The following is a 7,782-nucleotide window of genomic DNA, read 5'->3' as shown; positions in this document are numbered from 1 at the left end:
ACTGGTTTTATGGAATTTGGAACTGTCAGTGCAGCAATATTTGGAATACTCGCAATATTTAAACTAATCAAAACAATAATAGATATAGCCGCACACGGATACCAGTTACGTGAAACTTACGAATGTGGAATCGCCCTATTAGGAGCAATATGCGGCTCAGTCACCCACCCGCTACGATACCTCAAAAGAAGACGAAATATCGATGATCAAACAGCACAACCTCAAGGGATATCGATAACACCGGTAGTCACTCAACTACCAACGACATCTACGTCCGCCTTGAGCGAACTCAGAGATACCATCAGTCAAATTTCCTTTGGAAATTTGAACTTCAAGGGCGGGGGTGTCACGTCCCGCGCTCCGCACATGCCGTAACAAGAACAAGAAAACCATTCTATACAAAACACGCGAATAAGGATTTGAATGCACAAACGAACACACGGCACTACGAAACGAAAGGAAGGATTAACAAAACGAGGGCGATTAACGGATCCAACCAATAAACAAAATACATATACACACAATTCAAAATAAACCAGGAAATAAGAACAACTACAAAAGGGGAAAATAATTGAAACGCCAGGAATATATATATATATATATATATATATATATATATATATATATATATATATATATATATATATATTTCAATCAATCAATTTGGAGAGTTACATATAAGTATAAACATATATGCCGAACATGTAATAACCTAGTAAATATTAGAGACAGTGCTTCCAATACTATGCAATAAATACAATATTATCAATTTATGAAATAAAAGTATACATGAAGTCAAAAACTAATAGTTTAACGAATACATAAAACATACAATATTGTATTATTAAAGAAATGAAGGTTACATTGTCAGAAACATATATATATATATATATATATATATATATGTGCATTCTATCAAATTGATAATCTAAGATACATACTTAAAACTAGCCTACATTCCGGTAAAGAATTATAAAATAAGAACTATATTACGGAACATGCATGTCTATATATAAATATATAAATTATATTCTAAACTAAACTACTATTAATGTATGCGCATTCTACATTATTGATTCAAATCGATAATCTAAGATACATACTTATAACTAGCCTACATTCCGGTAAAGGATTAATAAGTAATTGACATTTCATTTCGTATGAATACTACACTGCCAGGAGAAATATGCATATGAATACGTGTATGTATATATATATATATATGTATATATGTATTATATATGTATATATGTATATATATATAATGTTTTGTAATTCTTCGATTGCGTTATTTATTGTTTTGAGTAGTTTATTTTATAGAGTATTCGATAATATAAAACATACGCGCACACATACATACATACATATATATATATATATATATATATATATATATATATATATATATATATATATATATATATATATATATATATATATATATATATACGTGTATATATATATATATATATATATATACACGTATTCATATGCATATTTCTCTTGGCAGTGTAGTATTCATACGAAATGAAATGTCAATTATTTATTTATCCTTTACCGGAATGTAGGCTAGTTTTAAGTATGTATCTTAGATTATCGATTTGATAGAATTCGCACACATATATATATTTCTGACAATGTAACCTTCATTTCTTTAATAATACAATATTGTATGTTTTATGTATTCGTTAAACTATTAGTTTTTGACTTCATGTATACTTTTATTTCATAAATTGATAATATTGTATTTATTGCATAGTATTGGAAGCACTGTCTCTAATATTTACTAGGTTATTACATGTTCGGCATATATGTTTATACTTATATGTAACTGTCCAAATTGATTGATTGAAATATATTTATATATATATATATGAGTCTAAAAAATTTATTGTAGCTGTGTATGTGGACGACATCCTCGTGTTTGGGACGAATGAGTGGATTGAGATATTCAAAACTAGGATTAAGGACAAATTAGATGTTAGAATGCTAGGCGTAGACACTCAATTTCTGTCCATCCACCTGAGTAAGCCAAACAGCACCACTGTAGTATTCGATCAATCTGTACAGATAGGTCAAATGCTGGATCTGTTTGACATTACTCGTGAGGTTGGGGTGGTGGGAGTGTCGACACCGCTAGCTAGAGAATGCGAGGCTGGTTTTGATATTGAACGTGATGAGCCTCTCGACAGTAAATTATATGAACAAGCTGTGGGGCACATAATGTATGTAGCTACTGTAAGTCGTCCTGATGTTGCGTGTGCAATAGGGAAACTAAGCCAAAGATGCGCGAATCCGACTGTATCCGATTGGAAAGCAGCGAAGCGGGTATTCAGATATTTACTAAAGACCAAAGACTTGAAGTTAGTATACCAAAGGACCGGGCAACCTCTGAAGGTGTTTTGCGACTCGGATTTTCCGGGTTGTACGGTAGACAGGAAATCCAGGAGCGGGTATATGTTCATACTCGCTGGTGGTGCGATATCCTGGCTATCCAAAAAACAACCGATTATAGCTCAATCGACGTGCGAAGCGGAATTTGTGGCAATGCTGGAAGCAGCAAGGGAAACAGTGTGGATTTCTTTACTGTTAAAGGAATTGGGTCAACTGTCATATTGCCATCGCCCCTGCAAGATATTCTGCGATAATATCGGAGCTATTTCATGGTCAAAGGACGAAATAGTTGCTGAGAGTTCTAAGCACGTCCAAGTGCGCTACTTTTACGTTAAGAACTGCGTATCGAGGGGGATACTAGATTATACTTATGTACCTAGTCCTGAGAATGTGGCTGACATTCTCACCAAAGGCCTAACTAGGATTAAGACCCAGCAATTTACCAAAGCTATGGGGCTTGTAGAAACTAGCGATCAAAGGGGAGTGTTGAGAAATGTTAAGTTGGTATGATCGCTGCTTACTACAAGCTAAGTTGGTACGACTTCTAACGACGCTCTTTTGTCTTAGAAGTCGACCACGTTGTTCTATTGACTTGGAGATTCCTGTGTGGTAAGACGTGTTATAAGACTGAAATATATTGGAGAAAACGAATCTAAGTGAATCGTTATTTTATAAACCCAAAACCTTATTAAATAACAATCAAAGCCATGTGTCCTGGGTTTTGGTTATGGTGTATGCAAATTCGTCGGGCGGTAAGTTTGCCAAGCTTAAAGCGTTCTCTATTAGTTTCTTCTGTGTGGTGTATCTTTGTGTCAGTGTATCATGGTATAATGTTTTCGTTTCTCGAGTTTATCAGAAATAGGAATAACCTTTTATAGAAAAAGAAAATTTTATATTTATATATATTATATTTTTTTTCTTTCCTTTTTTTTTCTTCTTTTTTTTTCTTCTTCCCCCTTTTTTTTTGTTTTTTTTTTATTGTTAAAACCTTTGTTTTATTTTAGGTTTTACGTACTTGTTATCAGTGAAAATAAATATTATGAATACTACTTGGATTGTAACTATATACATATATGCGTACAAAATCCACTTCTACATGTTAGATATAATAATATAACAATACTACGTAGATTAATACACAATAAAATATCCTTTTACTCCGGTTATATTTATTACTAACTCTCAATTAATCTATCTTAATTATTTTCTAACCACTTTCTATATTTATCAGCTATTTTATTTCTTTTTGTTAATCTGCGAAATCCATGCATGTACACTTCCTTGTATGGTGATTGATTGTTCACGAGGTAAGTTGCACTTTCACTGTTTTCGTTATTCGTTGAACTAACACGTTTTACATTCAAACAGTAATTGGAACACTCGTAATAAACTTCTTTTCTTTTTCCAAGTTTCCGCTATCTGTGTCATTCGACGAACACTGCCACGCCTCCACAGCACCGTTATAACATTTAGCGATGCTGCTCTTTGCATTAAGGCAATTGAAGTTAATTCGTTCGTTTATTTTCAGCTGGTACATGGTGTCCCGCAAGCAGGGAGCCATATCATATTTTGCATGTAGACCTTCTTGTTTGATGATTACTTGTTTACAAGGTAACTTTCACTTCCCCTCTTTTAATTATTTATTGAATCGACACGTTGTATATTCAAACAATAATTGGAGTACACATAATAATTTTCCCTTTTTCTTTTTAGGTTTTCGCTATCTGTATTATTCGACGGACAGTGTTACACCTCCTTTTGATTTATCCATAATATAGTTATAACATTTAGTAACCTTGTATTTTGCACTGAGACAATTGAAACTAATTTATTCACTTATTTTAGGTAGCTGTCATACATTGTGTTCCACGAACAACGATCCATAACCTATACTTGCACGTACACTTTCTTGTATGTTGATCACTTGTTCACAAGGTAACTTTCACTTTCACTAGTTAATTGTTCATTAAGTTAACACGTTTTATATTTAAGCAATAATTGAAACACGTATAATAATTTTCCTTTTTCCTTTTAGGTGTTCGATATCTGTATTATTCGACGAACAGCACTATAACATATACTACCGCACTACGTTGCCCACTGAAATCGCTTTATTCATTGCTTATTTCGATTATGCGCTAGTTTTAACTTGTTTAAATGCACCGTTCGCGGAATCCCTTTTACTTCGATCTTGACGTTTTGGTTCTGCAAGATTTCTAGCACTTTGTATGGTCCAGTATATTGATCGGAGAATTTTCCTTTACTGGGTTCTTTTAGTAAATATATCGAATCTCCTATTTTAAAATCTTGGGGGTTGATTCGTCGGTCGTAATATTCTTTTGATCTTAGTTTGGATTTTATCAAATTTTCTCTCGCCATTCGTTGTACGGTGTTAATTTTATCGAACAGATCTTCGAGATATTCTGCGTAAGTTGGTTCCATGTTCTCTTCGATTATTACTTCACCAGTAGGTTCTCTGGCTAGATGTCCAAAAACTAATTCGTGCGGGGAGAATTTCGTTCCTTCGTGTACAGAGGTATTATAGGAAAACATAGCTAATTCTACCCATTCGTCCCAATTTTTGGAATTTTCAATGTATAATTTGAGATATTCTATCAGCACGTGGTGAGATCTTTCGATTGAACCGTTACTTTGTGGATGATATGCCGTCGTGGTATATTGTTTGATGCGGAATCTCTTTGCTACTTTCTTCATTAGTGAGGATGTAAAGTTCGTTCCTTGATCAGTGAGAATAGCTCTCGGTGACCCGAAACGACAAATAAATCGCTTTACAAAAACGTCCGCTAAGATAGGCCGAGAGGCTGAAGAGATTCCTCCTAGTGGAATCCCAATTGAGTATTTTGTTAATAAGTCTTGGATAGTTAATATATATTCGTTTCCCTTTTGGGTTTTTGGTAATGGACCTATAATATCCATACTAACCTTATCGAACGCTTTACCTGGTGTGTCTGTAAATACCATTGGTTGCTTTGCTTTTATTCTTGTGAGTTTCTTCAATTGACATTCCTTACATGTTCTTACGTAATCTTGAATTTCCTTTTTCATATTTTCCCAATAGTAATGTTGTCGTATTCTTTGATAAGTTTTTGTTATTCCTTTGTGTCCTGCTACGCTTGATTCATGTTTTTCTCGTATTATGTTGTTCCGCGCTTCCACAGATGGGGTAATTACTTCCCCAGTGCAAATGGTGATGGTTAAGGTTTTTTCCATAAATATTTCCTTTAATTTTCTGATTGTATATCGCCAGGGTATTGTTTCTCATTTACTGCGTCTAATAGAGATCTTAGCGAGTTTAATAAATTTTCTGGTGTTATTGGAATATTTCTATTTTCCTTTATCGGTAGGAATACAATGTATTTTCCAGAATCGTAATTCAATCTTGCTTTTTCTAACATTAAATCTTCATAACGAGGTAACTTTCCCGTTTCCTTCATTTCTAAGGCTCCTTTATCTATCGGATTGCCATGTATATCTATAAATACTACTTTATGGTCATTTACTCTCGCAATTGAGTCTCGGGTTTCTGAAATTCTTAGTTCCGCAATTATCGTAGGTCTCGTGTCCTTTTCTCGTTGTTGAATTAGTTCTGGAATTACAGTGGAGGTCTCTTTTTCGCTTGTTGTATCCGTGCCTTCTTTTTCTCGATTGGTTATTGCTCTATCTGTACTTACATCGATTTCTGCTAATGCTTGGTCTAAATATTTTATGGGGGTTTCTTCTATTGTAAAATGTTTTCGGGTAAAACCCTTTCCTTGATTTTTAGAATCACTGGATTGAGGCAAGACGTGTGGTTTAGCTTCGAATATGGGAGAGTCTTCGGTTGACGTATCTATTTCGAATCTTTTTGAGACAGGATAGCGAATCGGTGAGACTTCCTCTCTCTTTCTGATTGGTAAACAAACTTCCGGAGGTTTCCTAGATAATGCGTCTGCGTTTCCGTTCGCCCTGCCTTCTTTGTATACAATATCAAATTCGAAGTCCGATAACTTTAATTTCCATTTCCAAATTCTTGAAGTAGGATCTTTGATAGAATGCATCCACGCTAAAGGTTTATGATCGGTTACGATGGTAAACTTTCTTCCGTAAAGATACGGTCGGAAGTGCATTGCGCTGTAAACAATTGCCAGACACTCCTTTTCTATGGTAGAGTAGTTTCGTTCGGCGGGATTTAATAGCCTTGAGGCATACGCAATCGGCAAATCCTTTCCGATTGGCCCTTGACTCAGTACACCGCTTATTGCATATCCTGATGCGTCTGTAGTAAGGTTAAAGGGTTTAGAAAAGTCTGGATATTGCAGGATGGGTTTCGTCACTAACGCTGTCTTTAAATTATTGAATGCGTTTTCTTGATTTTCTGTCCATTTAAAGGGAGTATCTTTCTTTAATAGTTGTGTCAATGGTTTCGCGACCTTGGGGAAATCGGGTATAAATCTTCTGTAATATCCTGCTAGTCCCAGAAATCGTTTGATATTTTTCGCCCTCTTTGGTCGTGGAAATTTTGATACGGCTTCGACTTTCTTTGGGTCGGGTTTCACGCCATCCTCACTAATTATATGTCCTAAATAATTCACCTCGTGTCGTAAAAATTCGCACTTATCAGGTTGTAATCGTAATTTAGCTTTCCTCAGTCTTTCCATTAATTTATTAAATTTAATTTCGCGTTCTTGGAGAGACGTGGAATAAATCACTATGTCATCCAGATAGACGAATAGTTCTATTCCTTGCAGACCAGATAATATTGAATTCATCAAACGTTGAAATGTTGCTGGGGCATCTTTTAATCCAAAGGGCATTCTTTTGAATTGAAAATGCCCGTATGGTGTCGAAAATGCAGTTTTGTGGGCATCTTCCTGTGACATACGGATCTGGTGAAAGCCCGATGCCAAGTCAAACGTGGAAAAATATTTTGCACTTCCTAATTGATCCAATATTTCTGTAATGTTGGGTAGTGGGAAGGCATCGCCAATCGTTTTATCGTTCAATTTTCTATAATCGATGACTAATCTCCAGCGCTTATTTCCTTGCGAATCGGGTTTTTGAGCACAATCCATAACGGGGAGTTATATGGAGATATTGATGGTTCCACTACGTCCGTATCTAGTAGTTCTTGGTCCTGTCGATTTATTTCTTCTCGATGTATTGGTGGATATCGATACTGTTTAGTATTGATGGGTATATTATCCGTTGTAATTATCCTATGTTCCAGAACTTCGGTTGCTTCCAATGTATCTCCTGGAATATGAAACCTATCTTGATTATTACGAATCAATTTTTTAGCATTTTCCTTTTCTTCTTCGTTCAAATGTTCGAGTCGTAGTAACTCATTTATTTTATCGTATCTACTTTCCTCCGATCTTAGAACTGTAT

This window comes from Bombus huntii, unplaced genomic scaffold (assembly GCF_024542735.1).
Source record: "Bombus huntii isolate Logan2020A unplaced genomic scaffold, iyBomHunt1.1 ctg00000076.1, whole genome shotgun sequence".
Taxonomy (NCBI): Eukaryota; Metazoa; Arthropoda; class Insecta; order Hymenoptera; family Apidae; genus Bombus; species Bombus huntii.
The sequence above is the reverse complement of the archived record's forward strand: the minus strand, read 5'-3'. Positions refer to the sequence as shown.